The sequence below is a fragment of the Geospiza fortis genome, unplaced genomic scaffold (genome assembly GCF_000277835.1).
Source record: "Geospiza fortis unplaced genomic scaffold, GeoFor_1.0 scaffold186, whole genome shotgun sequence".
Taxonomy (NCBI): domain Eukaryota; kingdom Metazoa; phylum Chordata; class Aves; order Passeriformes; family Thraupidae; genus Geospiza; species Geospiza fortis.
Window position 1 is genome coordinate 4,734,678 of NW_005054331.1, and position 19,636 is coordinate 4,754,313.

The 19,636-nt window shown below is 37.0% G+C and overlaps 1 long non-coding RNA gene across 1 annotated transcript in view; it reads left to right on the forward strand.

The window, feature by feature from the left end:
• The first annotated feature begins 8,392 nt into the window (after positions 1-8,392).
• The window catches only part of LOC115947932, a 48,672-nt gene continuing 37,428 nt past the window's right edge, over positions 8,393-19,636 (forward strand). Inside the window, exon 1 of the long non-coding RNA XR_004081785.1 lies at positions 8,393-8,774. This is a non-coding gene — a long non-coding RNA (uncharacterized LOC115947932). The remainder of the gene's footprint in view (positions 8,775-19,636) is intronic.

Sequence of the window (19,636 nt, forward strand, 5' to 3'; positions counted from 1 at the left end):
AAGTCAGTTGCCTGTGAATCTTCAAGAAATTATTTGAACATCTTATATATGTAAAGTTAGGAAATAAAATACTATGAGACCATGATTTAGTTTTTTAGGTAGGATGAAACCATCTTAAAAGATTTTTGTTTTGTAAAAGACAAATTTCTTATCCCTTCAGAGAGAAAGCTTTTCCTATTTCTTTTTCTTGATGAGTTATTTTTAAGGATCTGCATTTCCCCCTTGTTGCATAGAAATTCTCCTCAGTGATTCAAGGTTTGTGCTGAGGTATGTGTGCATACAGGATTTTAAAATAACTATAGTGTTTAAAATATGGAGTGTGAAAAGTCATAATCTTATTGGAAAGTCAGGGTTCTACTCACTAATGTTTAGCATGGGTTATTTTTTTTCCAATGCAGGAAAGATCTGCACAAGGACAGTATTTGTCATTGGGAGTCAGATAATGTTGATTGCTTGAACACAGTGCTTAATACACTCATTAAATGGTCCCTGAGAGGGTTCTGGGGGAAAATAGATATGAAGTGTAGGTTCAGATTCTGTCAGGTTTGCTATAAGGGGCAGTTTAGTGTCTGCTTGCCAAGGGGTAAGAGAACTTTGGGGAGCTCATCCAGCCCACCCTCGTGTCCCAGGGCAACAACAGCTCTCGCTGCATCTTTCCAAAAACTGCTGCATCTCCCTGTACCAATTTTGAACAGGACCACTTGTGGAGTATTTCAGTAATCAGCACAGTCTTAGTAACTCTCAGCTTTTTGTTTACATTTAGTTCTTCACTTACACCTTGCTGCAAATTCTTTTTTCCAATAAATTTTATTGTAAGTACTAACATACTTTATGCTCACAGTTAGTGCCTATTTAGTGGCTGTGGATCCCTGTCGATTTTAATATTCCAAAAGCAAAAGTCAGTTGTATAAGTCACTGTATAAATAGATGACAATAAAATAGGGAGCATGATAGTTTTCTGTAGATAGTCTGTTTGGAAATAAATAGTTAATTGTCATAAATGCATCCAAAATGTCTGGGTTTTTCCTCTCTCTTTTTTTTTTCCTAAATTAAAATATCTTGTAAACTCTGCTGTTTTCTGTTCGGTTTTAAGATATTTGTCCATGTGAATTTTACACTAAATTTTCCATTATTGTATGAAAGTAAGGAAACTCATTATCTTTACAATCACCTCCAAATAAAAAGATTTATCTTTACATGATAAGAATTCAGTATTTTGAATAAGTTAGACCATTTCTGACTCATAAGTCTAGAAACTCATGAGAGTGAAGGAAATGACTGGCGTTAACCACACGCCCAGTTTCCACTAAGCTGGTTGAAAGAGGGGTAGGGAAATACTGTGCTTGCATTCTGCAATCTAAAGACTATATTTTTAAAGGAATGATAACTGAATAGATGTGTTTACTTAGCTGAATTCTGTTTTGTGGAGAAGATGGTGGTCTCATTTGTTTAGCAAGGGGTTAAACAGAAACTAATCCTTTAGGCTTACTTTGAAAGGTGTTTATCTCTCCAGCAAGAGAGGGTATTGTTTGCTTTGCCTGAAACAGTGTAATTCTTCCTTAAATCATCCTGTTCTCTAAAAGAATAAACTTCTTAGAGGAAGAAAATAATTGGCAAAAGCAGTGTCTTCAGAAGATTCCAAAAATTAATGAATGTATTTTCATTTATATCTAACAAACATAGGCATTTGTGCTTGATTAGGCTGTATTAAAACTTTTTCTGAAGAAAGTAATTTTTTTGTGTACAAGTGCTCTAATAGAAGTATCATTGGTTATGGGAAATGGAACAGAAGTGTGGTTGGCTCAAGTTATAATTACATTTATTCAAATGAAATACTATCCTTCTGTACTCTTCAGGGCAGGCAGAGAAAATACCAAAACCTTTTCCAGCCAGTATTTATCTGTTTCAATTATTTTTGACAGTTTGTGTTGCATGTGTGCTTTAGCTACAGTGCCTTTATATCGACAGTTGGTAGCACAAGCCTTTTAAAGCACAAAGGGTAGCAGTACTTCAGCCAATCTGTGATAAAAGAGAAAAAATGAAATCACTATGGAAACTGCAGGAAGAATCTAAAAGCTTTCTTTATAAAGTAAACGTCTGATGTTTGTGACTGCGGGGGCAAAAAATTCATAAATCTGTACGATGCTATCATCTCTGATTTGTTATCGCAGCAAATGCCAAGTCTAAGCAGTCTGACCTTAGCCTTATTAAGTGCTTTCTTTTCAGATACAGTTATTATTTGACAATAGAGAGACTGCAGTGCTGCAAGGGGGAAAACTAATATATTTTAAATATGTGTGTGTGGGTCTACGTGCGTCTGTGTGTGTGTGTGTGTATATATAACTATCCATCTTTTTTACCCTGCAAAGCTTACAGAGTTGAGAGCACTGAGTGTGGGAACTCAGGGACTACTATTCTGATCACAATTGAGAAAACTATGTTTCGTCCCATTGCATGTGCTTGTCTTTGATCTCAAATTGAAAATCTCTCAGTCTCTTCCTCCAATCCAAAAGCAAATAAATACTGAGAGAAAGAAACCTCTCTCTTCTCAGCACATAGGGCCTCCACAACCGGAAAATGAAGGTGGCTGATGAAGAGCTCTGATGAACCTGTTTGGACAACAGACAGCAAAAAAAAAAATACCTGTCTTGGTGGAGGAGTTTAAGAACACTGCAGAGATCATCAGACAGTACAGAATATCTTGGCTCACACAGGCCGTTCTCTTTATCTCAAAACAATACCAGCCAAGCTCCTCCGTTCCTACAACTGAAGAGCTGCGGGAGCAGGAGGACAGTAACTAATACAGCTTTTAAATATGAATCTCCTTGTCCTATTAAGAAAAAAAAAAGAAAAATAAAGAGAAATACATTAATTCCAAGCAAGGAAAGATATCTGGTAAGTATTTTTATTGTATTTGGCTGCTTGAGATGGAAGATTGCTTTTAGTCATAAGTATCTGCTATAAACAGGATTTGAATGAGTGTGGGGCTTTTGTGAAGTTTTTTAGTTATATAAATATTTCATGCCTATTTTTGCATCTCCAGCTTTGATAGTTTTTGGATTTCTTTGTTTTGCTGTTGTGCTGTTATTAGTGTGCAAGCTTTCCAAGTCTGATGTTTCAAGATGCTCAAAAGAACACTGTTGTTCCCAGGCTCTTGGAATATGAACATGCCCATGAGTAATACATATTATTTTATATTATTTATCTATACATACACAAACCCAGGCTTTAATATTTCTTTTAGTATGGCAGTTTTCAAATATACTGATAATGACCCAAGCCAGGCAAGTATTTTCTGACTGTTTAAAGCTCTCAAAACTGTGTGAATGCTTTAACTCTTATTGAATAAGTTTATATATGAAGATTTAATCTTTGACAGCTGACAGCATAAAGTTACTTGGCAATAAATGTAAGAGGCCAGAAGAATTCTTGATTATGTTCAGATTTCATGGCACATTGGTGAATGCTACTATAGAGTGTGCTTGTGTTATTAACAGAAAGATTCCAGGTTAACAATAGAGAAATAGAGACAATACAATTCTGTCAGGAGCAGGTCAGTCTTTCAGTAATAAATATAACTCTAAGAAAATATATAGTTTGACTTATTGACTTCATTGCAGCTTTTTATACATACAATGAAAACCAATTATCTGTGGAGGAAATTTGACTTTGTGGAATGGAATTAAATTGCTTTTTAAAGGCTTGCTTAAACAGCACTAGCTGGAGGGAAGTCCAATAACATTTTTAGCTCTGAATTGTAATGACTTTGCTACATTAATAAATCAGGTTGTGTTCTGGCTTTTATCAAAAGATTCCAAGGAAGAAAACTATCCATGGCAGGTTGAAGCCACAGGGGCTGTTCTGAATTGCCTTTCTCCATCCAACTACTTTACTTCAAAAAGTGTCCCTTCGAAAAACAGCAACTCCCAGGGATCAGTGCTTAAAACGGTAGGTCCAAATCCATCCAAGGTGATGAAAACAAGTGATAAATATTAATTCCTGCTAACAAGTAAATTGGCAAACTGGAATATCTGTAGCATAGTGTGCCTACTTAAATTACTGTTCTTAAGGAAGCAAGGAGAAAATTCTTCTTAATGTTCAACACATTTGGGGTGGTGTTGATATTTTTAGGGGAATTGGGGTATGTTTTGTGGGTTTTTTATTTGTTTGGGGATTTTTTTAAAGACAATATCTTATTCTATTTGTTCTATTTATCTCTTGTCTTGATCTTGAACTGGGTACAAGATTGACTTAAAAAGTAAACTTTTTCAAAAGAGATGGTTTAATTCACTCTAAATGTGTGAATATGCCCTGTTGCTGTAATTCATGCACTACTAGTGAGCTAGGAAAGTGTTTGGGCTCAGTGTTGAATGGAGGGGGTTGTATTTGGGACTCAGAATCTGAAACTTTACAGAAAGAAAATGATTTATTTGAACAGTGCTTTGGTCTGCTGATGTTAGCTCTAATCAGAGTAGAAAAAAAAAGATACTGTCACCTTCTACTAATTTTCTCCAACAGATCATATATCAAAAATGTAATCTGTAGGAAGAATGTGAACTGGAGAAATCTACCTCTGATCTTGGTTTCCTATGCCTTTATGTAGAATGTTTGTAATTATCTTGCTGAGTTGTAATCCCTAACAAAGCATCTAGTGGAGAATGCAATACTCTAATGATGATTCTGTGAAAGAGTAAAGGGGGGGAAAAAAGTTGTGCTCTTTAGAAGAGCATTTTAAAGAAAATCGATTTTTTAATAATGTGCATACCAAATTCTGGGTATGTTAATGTTTCTTTATTGACTGTAATTCCAGGTTGTTTTATGGTGCTATATACAAACATAGTTGAATGTATGTTAATTGCAAGTTCTTTCCTAAACTACATGCTTCAGTTGCCTACATCCAAACAAAATAGGTACTGGCTTCAGTCTAACTATTTTTATATCTTTATGTTTGCTATCTTACATTTTTCAGTATTTTCTGAGATAAATTAAGTCTAATTACCACATAGTAAATAAAGATATTTTGATTAAAAAAAGTCAGTGCTTTCTTATATGATGTTTTACAGTAGCTTTTGTATTAAGGAAATTAAGATCAAGAATAACAATGAGCTAAATTTAAATTGCACTTCATGAAGATTACCTTCTGTTATGTTCTTTTGTATAGGGAACTAGGCACAAACAATCTGAAGTTGTAAAACTGACTTTTGATCATGGAGGGGGCTCACTTTTTATGGGTAGGTTTGTCCACAAAGTGAGGCAAAAGGTTAATTGAGGTTGCATATTTGAATACATTATGTGCATTTCACCTCTGTAAGAGAGTTACTGAAACACTATTTCTTTCATATCTGGTGTGAATAATTTCTAAATACAAAAGTATTTACTACAGAATTATTAAAATGGAATCTCCAAAGGAAAATGGTTATGTGATACTGGTGTGTGCCTTTGTTTGCCAGAGTGGGGCTGTGTGGGTTAGCTGAAAGAAATGACTCCAGCAGTCTGTTCTCAAGCAAATTTCTCAGATGCAGAATTGTTATGCAAGACATACCTGGCTTTCTTTATGCTCTCTTTGTGGGAATAAAATTCAAACTGTTCAAATATCTGACGGTATGTGAGATTAGTTACCCGGTGTCGTGCCTATAACGCCTGCTTCTAGTAGATGACTTACACGACTTTAAAAAAAAGGAAAAAAGCCTTGCTTTTACTCCCCCTTAAGTGGCCCCTTTTTCCCTTCCACTTAGTGCTTGTGTGTTTTTTGCTGTTTAGAATTAAAAAAAAAAAATAGAGGGGGTGAGAGAACAAGAATTAGGGCCAGTCACTGTAAACACACATTATCCTTTACATAAATCCCGTAACTTATACTCTTATACTTTATAGTCAGAAATCTCTTACTGGTGACTTGGGGTAGACTTGACTGGGAAGAGTGCCATTGCCTCTCTCAAAGGTTACCTCCAGAGATGTGAAAATCTTTGGGCAGAATACTTCTCTCCAGAGATGAAGAAAGACATTTTCCTCATGAATGCGGCCTGGGGATTGCTCCAGTAAAAATGGGGAGGATTTCTGAGCAGGAGGAGGAGGAAATCACACCTTCATAGCAAGCAGCAACTTCTCTGTCTTCCCACAAAATGCCCAGCTCCAACATGGGCTCCCTCCAGAAAGTTTTCATTCTCCTCCTCCCCTACAGGGGTATTTACCAATGCTTTTGAATGGCCTGTGTGCTCATGGAGATACCGAGCCAGCAGCAGATGAGCACGTACCAGCGCTGGAAGATGTGAGGGATCCTGCACTCCGGGTGAAATACCCCAGGGTTATTACACTCAGCAAGGCCTTGCCAGAGGTTGGAATCACATGTGACTGTGCTCAGGAGCTTATCACCTGGTCCTTAGCAGGGCTTCAAAACAGGCTTTCCATAGTGTGGTACTGGTGGTCTCTGTTTGGCAGCAGAGTGCACGTGCTGGGCAGGGTAGGTGTTTCCAGACAGTGACATGTACTCCCACAGGCTCCTGTTGTTGCAGCTCCATGGCCACATTCTCACCAGTTTTTCCATGCTGTACACAAGATGCAGAGGATCTTCCTGGCGTAGATTTCTTCAGAAATTTTAAATTCCATTTAGTGGCAGAAGTTTACTAGTTTACTCAAATAAAAGGAAAACTTGTGCACAATTATTAAGAATTCATAGTAAATTAATATTTTTTGTCTAAGAACACAAGTAAATAGCGAACACCTTTATAACTGAAAGCTATTTTCCTACAGAAAATAGCTTTCCTATAGAGCCAGGCATTTACATAAACTGATGATGAAAAGCGCAGTCCAAAAAATAAGTCCATCATGAAAGACTGATATTCCAATTGATATGAAAGTGATACTCTGGAATTAAACAGCAACCAGGTTTTTGAATGCAAAGTCCTGATTCTTTAAAATGCATGGAGTGGGCTAGAGGTAGTCTGCCCCACAGGGTGTGTTACACTGAATAACACTGGTTTGCTTTCCTGTTTGTCTGTTTCCTTACTGCACTGGAAGAATTATGAATGGCTCTGAATGCTTGGCATTTTAGTAGGAATGTAATTAAATTCTCAAACATGCAGAAAAGGTAGCTTTAAAACACTCCAAAGTGACCATTGGCAACTTTCAAATTAAATCACATGCAGTTTTTTTAGCATGTCATTTGAGTTGCTGATGAAATGACTATTTATTTGTAATGGGTAGGAATGCTTCTCTGATTTGATAGGGTCTGTTAGGGTGAAATACTGCTTTTGACATCATGTCTCTAATATGCTCTTGTGTTAGCAGTCTCAATTAAATTTTTTTTTTTAACTCTGCATTTTATAAATCTGAATTTATTGGCACATGAAAATGTTGCTGGTAATGTTCAACCTTTATGCCTTAAACTTGTTTTAAAGCAATCCAAGCAAACCAACCTAAGGCAAGTATACCCACGCATATACACATCCTACTATAATATGCCTGAAATGAAATTAAGACTGACTGACACAGAAAAAGGGAAAAAAGTGTTTTAAAGCTGAAGTCTGCACCTGGCTTGAATTTATACAATAGCTATACAGAATGAAGCACGCAGCTTTTCATGTAAAAATGCATTACTTCCTAAAAGTCAAGCACAGAGTGTGTCAGAATATTTCCTCCAACATTTTCATTGACTCTGTCTGCAAGTAAATGATTAAGCTGCATGTCATAGAAAATTTTTAAAAATCCAGAACTTTTTGTGCAAATAAAATCTCCCTATAGAAATATATAACTACTATGAGACTGAAATTAGTATCTCTACTTTTTATGCCAGCTAATTACTATCTACTTGCTCTAGCACAATTTGCTGCTGGAGATGCTAACTTCATTTTCAGTAAATGCTTAAAATGTACATCTGTTGGAAAAACTACTGAAGCTTTTGCACCAAATTTCTCTGTTTCTTAGTACCTAGATTATTTGAGCAAGGATGTGTGTTATCTATTCCAACTGTTTTATTTCCCCATGAATGATGAAAATTCAGAGGAAGGCAGAGCAGGACTTATTTCCCTTACAGGACTGGAATCCTGTTTTACTGCTGAAGTGTGCTATTGCTGCATTGTCCAGCACCAGACTAGATGAGATTTCAAAATGAAAGTCAATACTCCTGAATTTATATAGGATTACTGCCTATATACAGGAAACATTTTGCTTAACAAAGCCAGAACAATTTACTGATTTTCTTTTTTTACCTTCCCTGTCCCTCCCTCTCCAGGGCAAAAGGAGATCTTTGTAAAAAGTGAACGGCTAGTAAATAAAGAGTTAAACTGAAGGCAGGCTCACTGGTTTGTTGAGATCTGTCAGAGTCTGAGTGGCTGGCTACATATCTGTCTCAGGAACAATAGCTACCTGTATTCTGCACGGGCTGCTGGGCAGGCACTAGCAGTCTGGAGAAGGTCTGCCTCCGTTAGAGGCTTTTTAGTGGGAATCCCTAATGACAGCCCTGCTTCTCATTGGGAGGGGGGAGAGAAATCTTGTCTACTCTGTTGATGAGGGACAGAGCTTTGATCATTTTCATTCAGCCTTGACTTGGCCTGAGGTTTAGGTTCCCAGTCCTGAAGTCAGCAGGCTCTCTTTTCTCACACGCACACACACCCGCACACCCACACACACCCCTGTGCTGGTCTGTGCAGGCAGATTAGTGTCACGGCTGTAACTGAGGCACAGAGCAATAAACATAGCAGAACCAATCTCCATGGTGGCAAGAGGGGGCACTGGAGGTGACAACAATGGAGAAGGATCTTTCTTCTGACAAGTTTTCGGTAAGAGAGACTATTTATACCCTCTGCCAAGTATTTATAGCCTTCTGAATAAGTTAGAAATTGGTAGATTGCAAACATGCCTTGTTATAGAAATATCTTAGTTTACTGTCGTATCCAGGCTGTTACTAGCGTTTAATCTGTAACTGACGTGCTTTATGCTATGAGAATGTTTGCAGAGAGCTGACAGGCTTTCTTTTTGTGGAAGTGGTGGCTACTATAGTTATGTTCTTAAAAACATAAGATCTCTAATATTTGCATTTTTAAAATTTATTTTGGCTGTGTAAAAATTATGCTTAGCTATCATAAATATCCATATCTGATAAAATGTTGTGTAGCTGATAGCACACACGCAATAATGAAACAGTGCTCCCTCAACCCTAATTTGTAATTATTTTTACACCCTTAACTGCACTAGGGTCAGAGAGTTTTAAAAATTAATGAGGTTCCCTGCTGAGTTCACATAGTATAATCTACATGAGTTGTTGCTGCAGAGGGCTGAAATTATTCCTGCATGTTTTTAATTAGGTGTAGAATTTTTGTTTCGATATATTTCTGTCAAACACTCCTTTAAACATCAATTTATGCAACCTGCAGTAAGAAGGGAATGACAATCTATTTGTAATAATGACAAACTGAGCATGGGAAATACAGGGCATACAGTAGCAGTACAACACAAACATTTGCTGGATGCATTTTTTATCTCATGTGTTAGATCTGTGTTAGATTCCTGCAGCTGTGATCAGCTTCACCTATTTACAAATAACTACTGCTCTAGGGGGAGGAAAATGAGCAATACTTAGTGCTTTGTGTGAGATTGGAGTAATAGGTTACTGATTTGTTTGGAACATTAAAAAGAATTGTTCAAGTACTTGAAAAGATATATAAAAGAGAAGAGGAGCAGTGCAAAAAGAGGCAGTAAAAATGAAATTATGTACTATCCCTTTTCCTGGAAACACGAGACAGATTGTATCATCAGTGCTCTTGGAAAGTAGAATTTGCTGAATATTCTCAAATGGAAGGACTCAAAAGAAAGGGGGAGGGAGCTGTTTACTATGAAATTTCCATATTGAAATTGTTAAAGTTTCATATGGCAAGATTTAAAGTGTTGGTTATTATTTATTATAATCTACTGTGCATTATGTTTAAATGGCAAGCATTTTAAAGCTGAGTATAGCATAATCAGTGCTAAAGACATGTCTTCCATTTGCAAGACCCACTCTGAGCTTCCTGTGATATATTGTTATGTAAATACGGTGCAGCAAGGGAAAGCAGCACTATGGAGATTCAATTTACTTTGAAAGTTGTTCATTATGGAAGGGATGAATGTTATTTATTGGATGTGAATCAAAGGCTAGAAATGACTTTTTCACTGTGAAGTCTATTGTGATGGGTGCAGCGTGATCTAATCTTTTTAATTTTGGCTTTCACACCAGTGGAGATGAAAAGAGATCTGAGCTCATTTATTGGTTGCTAAGTCTTACTGAAGGCCTAAGTACCATTCTTGGTTGCTATGGCCAATCTGACCTCAATCTATGCAGTTTTAGGGACTTAAGCAATCCCTTTTTTATTTAGGAGCATGTACCTTGATTTATGTCCAAAATTGTGCCTGAATGTCTTTGTCTACAAGTGATAAATGGTGATGTACAATTCATCAGTTCTTACAAGTAAACACTGCTGTCCCACTAAAAATATGTTTTGTTCTGAGTTAATGGTATGGAACAAGCCAGTCTCCACAAATAGCTATCTTTTATTGTAGAGAGCCACTGAAAGTTGGAGCAAAGTGAAGGAAATTGGCATTCATCTTCTCTGCCATTAGCATTTCATTTGTGCTCTCTGGTGATGAGACTGTGTGTCCATGGACAATGAAAGGCTAGCATTGTGTTTCCCCGCCTGAATATATAATTGATCAATTATGAATTTATTTATTCTGAACAGATATTAAAAAGTCACAAATATGATGTCTTATGCTGTTTGCCTGCCACTTTCTTATTGCTAACTGCAAAAGAAATTGCATTCAAATAAACTGTGTCCTAGCTGCAGGAAATTCCCAGTTTCCTAGGCAAGTTCCTTGTTTTCAAGTAATAGCAGATATATGAAACTTCCAGACGTGTACTACTTGTGCAGTTATTAGTGGTGCTTAGTCTTTCATCTATATTAGAACTTCTTTCAGTAGGAGCTGTTCTAAGAGGTAATTGAGAATACAGAGTGGTTTTCATGATATGAGTAGTAAATTTTTTTGCATTGAAATTACTTGTAGCCATTCAAGATGTACATTGAACAGATGTGATACGGAATAGACAGTAGCAAAAACAACATATTTTGCTGGTTTTTTTTGGTCATTATTATTGTTATTATTTAGTTTTTTGTTAGGGATTTATTTTCAGATATAGTAGTAATAAATATATAAAACTATACAAAGCTGGATGTTAAAATGGCTCCTGCAAAATTTGCTACTGTAGCTTTACTAGTCCATAGAGGAAAGTCAGATAAATTGCTGATCTTAGTACTTGACAGTATTATAAATATATTGCTTAAAAACCCAAAACTTCTTCTTTTTAAAAATATAAATAATACCTGGATATAATAGAGTTCAGCATAGCTTTGGACAGAAATCATTCTTCATTTGTATGCCTTTTAAAAGTAGTGTATTAGAAGAAAAAGTAGTATTTCCTGAAGCCTGATTTCTTTTCATAGCTTATTTTTAATATTAGGCTACAGTGAAGGTTAGTATTTTAATTGAGCAGTTTTTAGTCCTCCTGAGGTGGATTTTTAACATTTGAATCTACAGTGGTGACAAATTTTCCCCGTATACTCAGTAGATTATTGTTGTTGAAATCAATTCTCAGAGATGGAATTTACAAAGGCTTCTGGAGCTACTGAGCTGCTTTGCAGCATCAGATTGATAGTAGAATTTTCAGAGGCAGAACCTTGGGGTTAGTTCACAATAGTGCTACTGCTTCAGGGCTTTTAAGAGTTATTAGCAGCTATTCCTAAAAATGGTCTGGGATGTTAGTTACAGAACTAACCTGGATTTTCTTTCTATAAAGGTGCTTTGTAATAGTCCAATGTTCTCCTACTGACTGCTTTATACAATAAGACACTCTTAAATCAGTCCTCCACACTTGGAAGTGGATTTATGAGATTTAATATAAGCACTGCCAAACAAAAAGACCATGTTTTTGGAAGGGAAATGTCTTAGAAAAAAACATTTAAAAATACTAATCAAGAGTATGTTGTTGTTACTATAATGTTTCAGTGTTTATTAATTGTTTCTGCAAATGTAAGGAAAGAATAGCTAGTTTGCTGATCTTATGAAAATTTTTCATTTAGTAGGATAACATCTAAAGAAGCTTTTTTGAAGGGTTTGTGTCTTTTGTCTTTTGCACTCTTGTATTTAAGTTAACTGGTTTCTGCATGCTTAGGCATAAATGGCTTTTGGAATAAATGTTTGTAAGATCAGGACACATTCTTCTTGTTAGGATTTGGTCATCTAAAATGCAAGTGTAATATGAAATACTCTCTTCAAAGCTACAGAATTCCACTTAAGAGAAGCAAATGCAGACGTTCTGTCTTTGTATTCCAGTAGAGCATAATAAAAGAGTGTGGATTAGCTGGCAAAAATGTCACTGCCCCCTCTATGCAGTACCTAAGTGAGAGGGAAAAATTCTTACTGTTTTGGGGAGTTCTTTCAGTTTATGAAACTACTTCCCTTTACTGGTAGTACAGTTTCAGTTTTTGTACCAGACTTTCCATTTATGAAAATATATAGGTAAGATCCATCAAATTGCAAATTGTTGCAAGAAAACAGGAAAATTTATAAGCTTATTTTAATCAGTGGTCATATGTGAATAAAGTCATTATCATTTCTTGTCAACAGCTGCCTTTTTAGCTGATTTATAGTCCTGGTTTTGAAGTAAAGGTAAAGCAGTGAAAAATCCCTGTATTTCTGCTCTATTAAATGCATGGTTTTGCATGTAATCATGCCAGTAACACATACGTATTTTGGATATATTCATTATGGTCTATATTAGTTCACTGTGAACTATAGTAGTCCCCTAATAGTGAATAGTTCACTAATAGTGAACTAATAGTCTACTTTGTAAGAAAAATAAGGGATTGCATAGCAATATTATGTATAAATAAGTACACCATCACAATCTTGCTGGTGTCTTTTTCTGCCCTTCATATTCTCCACGAGAAGTACACATATTCTCTCACATGTACCCAGAGTGAAGAAGCTGTGACATGTAAAACCACTTCCCATGATTTTTTGAATTTTGGATAAAGCCAAAACTGTGCAAGAATAAATTTCTGAAAGGTAAACTAAGGTTTTTTCTACACCTACTAGGCTACACTAGGTCATACACTAGTAAAATAATGGAGAGGAATTATAAACTAAATGTGTTGGGGTTTTTTTTTCCCCTTTCCTTTGGCACAGTACACATGTGGGGAACACCAAATGAGGCTGCTTCCTCATTTGATAATTGACCAGATAAGGTCTGTCTTACCCATCCTGCTCTTGCCCCTGGCCATAAATATTGAGCAAAGTATTTGGTTTACTGGTAAAAGCCCTTGGTTCCTCTTCCCTTCAACTGGGACAACAGAGTCACCCACCTGAGGCTGGGAACAATCCTCTTGCTCTCACACTACATATTTGTCTCTATCATGGTCCACATTTGTTGTCACACATGCATTTGTATAAGGCTACTAATGTATTTTTATTCTTAATTTTTTGGTGTAATTTGCCATAGCTCAGTGTCTGACTCTTCACAGTTCTTACCTCTCTTTTGAGATGTCTTATTGATTCAAGTTTTGTGGAGGATTGAAGCAGTTTCTTGGTGGCTCATGTTGTTATTTTTTGCCTTCAGAGGAGGACTTTCAAATTTGATGATGAGCAGCACAAATCCCTTTAATATCTGATGGTTGATCCAGGTATCAATGTGCCATCCCTGTTCTCCTTCTCATTGTGTCTATTGTCTGTGTATCACTCTGCAGACCAGAGATACTTGAGAACAGAGTAATTTGGATTAAATAATCCAGCATTCAGTAAGAGTCTTCCTGTGCACTTAATGAGACAGAGGTCCTATCCAAAACAGGAAAAAGCTGGTTGTGTAATTAAACATATTATAATGAGGTCAAGTTCTGATTTAATCATCAACCTTAATTTTGGTTCCTCTCTTATTGTTTATTTGAAAATTCTGTACCCTCTATCATAATCTTTAATATTAATTTCTGTGTTTTTATATAGAGAGAGCGTGTATGTGGTTAGCTTAAAGTTTGTGAGAATTGCAGCTTTGTGAGAATAGCATCCATTTTGTTCAAATGAACTGGCAAGCAAAATACACCCACAAGGTTGTCTGAATATGATTTCCCACATTGTTTGGTTTGCTGTAAATCAATAGATTCTACCAGAGCCTGGCTGAGTGAGAACACTTTGCTTTGTCTCTCTCATCAATTTCATCATCTTCAATCATCTTGATGGTACTATTGACCAATTATATAAAAAAATTTCAGGCCTCGAGTACAGGGTGACCTGTTGTTCTCTCTTTAGAATGCAAGAAAGAAGTAGTTACCACCTCTTTGGCTGGAGATATTTTGGGCCACTTGCTCTCTAACTTGGGTCTGCTTGAACTGCAGGCCAAGTTGTCCTCCACTAAACTAAATACCTTTTGTGATGTGAAGCACCTGAGGAAGGGTCACCTGGTTGGCAGCGCTGTGATTGTGTGCATAGAGGAGTGAGCAGGAGCATTTCATTGCAGCAGCTTTGCTGACCTGGGCCAGCAATGCCAGAGAAACTGCTGGTCCTGTCTCCTCTTTGTTGAAGAAAGGACTTGTAAAGCTTTGCTGATCAACTGAAAACTAATCTCCCTTTTCTTTCTCTGGTAGGGTTAGTTTTCAGCTGGATCAACCACTTGATCCAGCTGACTGCATGGCTGCTCGCATCCTGGTGCCTGCATTGGAGAGGCAGCTCTACCAGGGCACGAGGCTGGAGAGGGCAGGTCAGCCCTTTGGGCTGGGTCTATCCTGAGCCCTCAGCAGGAGCTAAAGCAGTGTTTGTGGACAGGCAGCTCTGTTACACTCCTGCCCCTCTTGTTTCTGCACTTTCTGGAGCAAAAGCTGTCTGCCTTGGTGATTTTGAGTGTCAAATGATGTGTGATTAGGATTCTTCTCTTCTCTGCACTTGCATCTTGAAAGAGATCTGATCCAGTGTTTCTTGCTCCACACTGTTAGTGTAATTTCTTGCAAAAAAAAAAGCTTTTGGAACAGTCTGTAGGTCAATATGTTTGACAATGATATTGTTCCCTTAAACCTGAATGAGAATGTAGACCCCCTTGAATTCTATTTTCAATTCTCAATGCTCTAAATGTGCCATGCTGTGATTAAATTGCAGGTGTGTTACTAAAATTGATAGGTTACATTTTCCAGAGGTGTCTTTTACCTCTGTGGTCTTTTTGGTTTTTTTTTAGTCTGTCAGGAAATACCTTTAGCTTCTTCTGCTTTTGTTCAGACTACTGTTATTGATTGCATGGGTTCCAGCCCTCTGCTTTAAAGAGATAGGAGAAGTTTGCTCTTTCATTTCTTGCTGGTAAATCCTCAAGCACTTCTACAAAATCATCTTTATCTTCAATAACAGCTGTCATCTTCCTCTGGGCCTGTGGCATCAGAAAATGGTGGCAGCGTACTCCTGGCTGATGGCATTGACTTAAATGGAGAAATTAATTTTTATAGCGTTATTCTCAGCTTTCAACATTAAATTTTTAAAATTTGCTACAGCAACTATTCTATATAGGCAGCAACATGATCTCTACAAATAACTAGAGTAGCTATCTTATGTTCATTACTGTTTAATATCTTCTTCTCAAAAATCTGTATTCCTGTTGTTGTGACAGGGCCTTTGCATCTAAGAATGGAGAGCTAAGGCATCCAAGACCTTCGCTTGGCCATCAGCTGGAAACCATAGATTTGAAAAATGATCTCATTGTTGGAAACTGAACCAGCCTTCATTTTGCTGTTTAACATTTGGTTTCCGTCACTGAGGAAGTATGGTAAATTGAAAGTGAGTGAATGTGATGGGGGCACTGTAAGATTCTCTGTCAAATTAAACTATGAGCTTGGCATGTCTTGGCAGGGTTGTTGCATTGACACAGATGGCAACTGTACTGTCCCATACCAGGAATGCTGATTTGAGCAGACTGCTCTTCTTTCTATGAGAGGAATACAAATTCACACCTAACATTCAGTGAAGTGCAACAGACACTAAAAAAGAGCATAATACAGAGTATTGTTTCCCCATGAATTATGCCTTTGAAAATTTTATTAGAAAACAAATTGTTTGCTAGTAGGTTGAAGTGCATGGTTATAGAAAATTACTTTCTGGAAGAAGGAACTACTAAGTGGTTCTGATAAAAAATTTTGCCTATGTGAGTAAATGTGTACTGATATTGAAGAAAATAACCATCATCATGGCAAGTAACTTGTGATCACTGCTGTCTGCATTCAGCACATTGGTTAAAACTTATTGCACAAATCTGGCGTTTTTCTTTCTGTTCACCATCTTCCATGTCCATGAAATGCACTTTAAAGGTAATATTTGTCCTTACATATTCTTTGTATTTAGAAATTCTTCACAACTCTAGATATAATAAAAACCAATATGCAGATATATTCTTTGCGCAATGATAAACATTTGGATTGTCAATTTGCTTAAGCATTTGATTAAAAACAATAAAAAAAGGTTATCTACTACCTACCCTTTGCATGTATATATTAATATATATATTCACATTAGTTTATTGTGCAACCTCTAAACTTACCCCCACACACCAAAGCTCCAATCTGTTCTGTAATGCAAAGTTTGATTTTTCAGTAAGTACATATTTCATACAGAGGTTAAGTCTTAATACATTGGAAAAATAAAAAATCAGTTTTCTTTCTTCTAGATTGTTCAGAGTTCTGGCACACCATGCACAATCTCCTAAAGAGAAACTGTCTGGAGGGCCTAATAACTACAAAGAGGAGAAATTGTGTTCATGTACTGTTGCAGTAGTTCTCAAACACAGGAGGATAGTCCCTCTTTTCTCTGGATTTTCACAGGACACATTTTGTTACCTCTTACTCAATACCAAGTGTTTTGTAGGCTTCCTTGTTGTTAGCAAGCTGTTAGAAGTTGTTATTGTGTTTTTGTTTCCATAACCCACTTCTTCCTGTTTGTGTGCCTGAGAGCAGAGATTTTTTTTATTTTAAGAACAATTTACTCAAATTGAAATGAGATTAACTGGGCTGGCAGGGAAAACCATTCTGAGGGACTGTCTGCCTAAACATGCCCTCTCCTTTGGAAGAGAGCAATTCTCCAGCTTAGAGTTTTTAGTAGTCCCCTTGGGCAGTCTGTAGAGACTAGTAACTTCTTTTGCATTTGACTGGTCAGTTTTGGCCACCTGGTGACTCATTGCTGTCACCTCAAAATTTATACTTTTTTGTATATTCCAGTTGGGGTAATAATGGTGGAAAAGTTGAAGCAGATTAAAAAAAAAGTACTATTTTATTCGTGTGCCGGCCATTCATATAAATAATAAAAAAAAAAAAGTTAATTCTCAGTACGTCGCTCCCTAAAACAAGTGATTGACATTAGAAATAAAGTGGGCTTTTTTATATAGAATCCATTTAAACAGAAAAACATCATGGAAAAAAGACTTTCCGAGTCTGTTTTTCCACAGTAGAGGTGGTATTACAATGTACCTCTGAATATTCAGACTGATTTTTTTTTTTTGTTTTTTAAATCCATTTCCTGGTAGTGTCCCCTGCACTTTTCTAGAAGTGGGGAAAGTTGGGCAAGAGTTTGAGAAGTGCCCCGCTTTGCAGCCAGCTGGCTTTCCCTGTGCTGATTACATAGCTCAGTATCCCTCCACCTCACTCATTTTCCAGCTTTTGGGGTTTTAGTTTATGAGGTCTGAGGTGTTTCCTTCATCCCAATCCATGTATATCCATCTCTGCAAAGGGAAGCAGCTGGGATTGGGATGAGCCATCTGTGCAGTCAGTGCAATGGGTTAGAGATGACTTCTCTGTTTTGGGCACAAGGTCTCCATGTGACAGGGGCCAGCATGGTGAACCTCAGCACTGGAGGAGTGCTGCCATGATCCTCCCCCAGCTTGCCCAGCCAGGCTTGGCACCAGCCAAATCTGAAGACTTCAGGCTAGAGAGGCAGGAGATGCTGCTGCAAGGTTTCTATGGAGACAGAGGTGGAAGATGAGAGACAACTAATAAGAGGCCAACTCAGACAGCTCCTGGATAGTGATTTGAAAATAAGGACTTTTAAAAATAACCCTTTACCTTATTTTCCTCCACCTAATCTTTGTTTCTGAAGAAAGAAATCACAAAGGCAGTGGGTTGCCGGCAGCAGTGGATGAGAGCTCTCACTCACACCACTTTCATCTGTTGGCTGTCATGCAAGACCTGTAAGTAGCAGTTTACTAAACCTGGCTGCAGGCTTATGAAGTGTGTAGTAATTGTAATTTTAGACTAGAAGAAAACGTGAAATGCATTTTAAAGGTGTTTTTCCACCCCTATTTTTGTCCTTTTGATTGCAGTAGTTTCAAGGATGGCACAAAGGCTCTTGCTAAGCCATGAACTCGCACTAGATATTAACTGTGGCAAAATATATCTATGTTTTACTGCATTCAAAATATTTTTGGTGTGTTTTACCCCTATGGCAAGCAAGATTTAGGTTGCTATTCCCTTTAATCTGTTGTTTCTCTTTATCCTTCACAGCATTGTCCCTACACTGACAACTTCTAATGTAGATATTAGAATATTTCAGGAAAAAATTTATGAAGTTTTTCCCAAGAAAGATCTTAGAAGATGGTCATCATGTATCAGTGAAAAAGGGAATTCTTTGCCAAGTCTCCATTTTACTTTTTTCTTTCTTTCTCCTCAAAGGATTTAGGAGGTGGGAAATTATGATTGTATCAATTCTTTACATAAAATTTAAAACTTATACAACAGGCCATAATTGCAATTAAGGGTGAATTTTGTGCTTTCAGTCTCACACTGGATTGATTTTTGCTGCTGTTATGTTACTGTGATGCTTGGATGCTTGTATTAACCTTTAGAATACAGAAACTAGATGAGATTGCAACTCAGCTTCTTAATCAATTTTTAAAAATCTATTGAGAAATTAAAAACAAAAAAAAATAGTACGCTCAAAAGAGGTGAGAAGTCCACAACTTAATATAATGAGCCATGCAGATGCTAAACCAGAATGAGAAGACCACCTTGTTGACATCCTAGGGCAGAAGTAGTGTGGTCTCTGCTTTCTCTGTCCTATCACATGTGCACAGGAATATTCCTATGTTCCATATTGTACCCAGAGTCTGATTTGTTCCCCAAGGCCACTTGTGCATCTGATGGGCATGTCTGTGAGCATGTGGCTGTGTGATGCTGCTGAGAAAACTCTCCAGAGAAACAAAGTAGTGGCAAAGATCAGAAATCAGCTGTTTGTGGAAACTAAGAACACTGTTGGTTGATTTAGGTAAAGTTCAGCTGGAGTCAATTCCTTCACTTCATACTGAAGATGAGAGGCACTTCTGAAATTTTAGAGAAAAAAATCTCTTTGGACAAGTGGGAGCAGAGAACAAAGTGTCTGTTTAATTTGAATGAGAAAAGTTATTTTGCTGGAAAAGGGCATATGCACAAAGAGGGCATTTGAGCTCTGAGCATTTAGCAAAAATTTTTTCTAAAGTGTCATACAAAAATTCTATAACCTTTAGAAGAAGTTACCAAAACTGAAGTACCACTATAGTATAAACCAAATAAATTGGATTTACCTGTAAATGCAAATTTTTGGAGGTTATATAGGTCTCCATTAC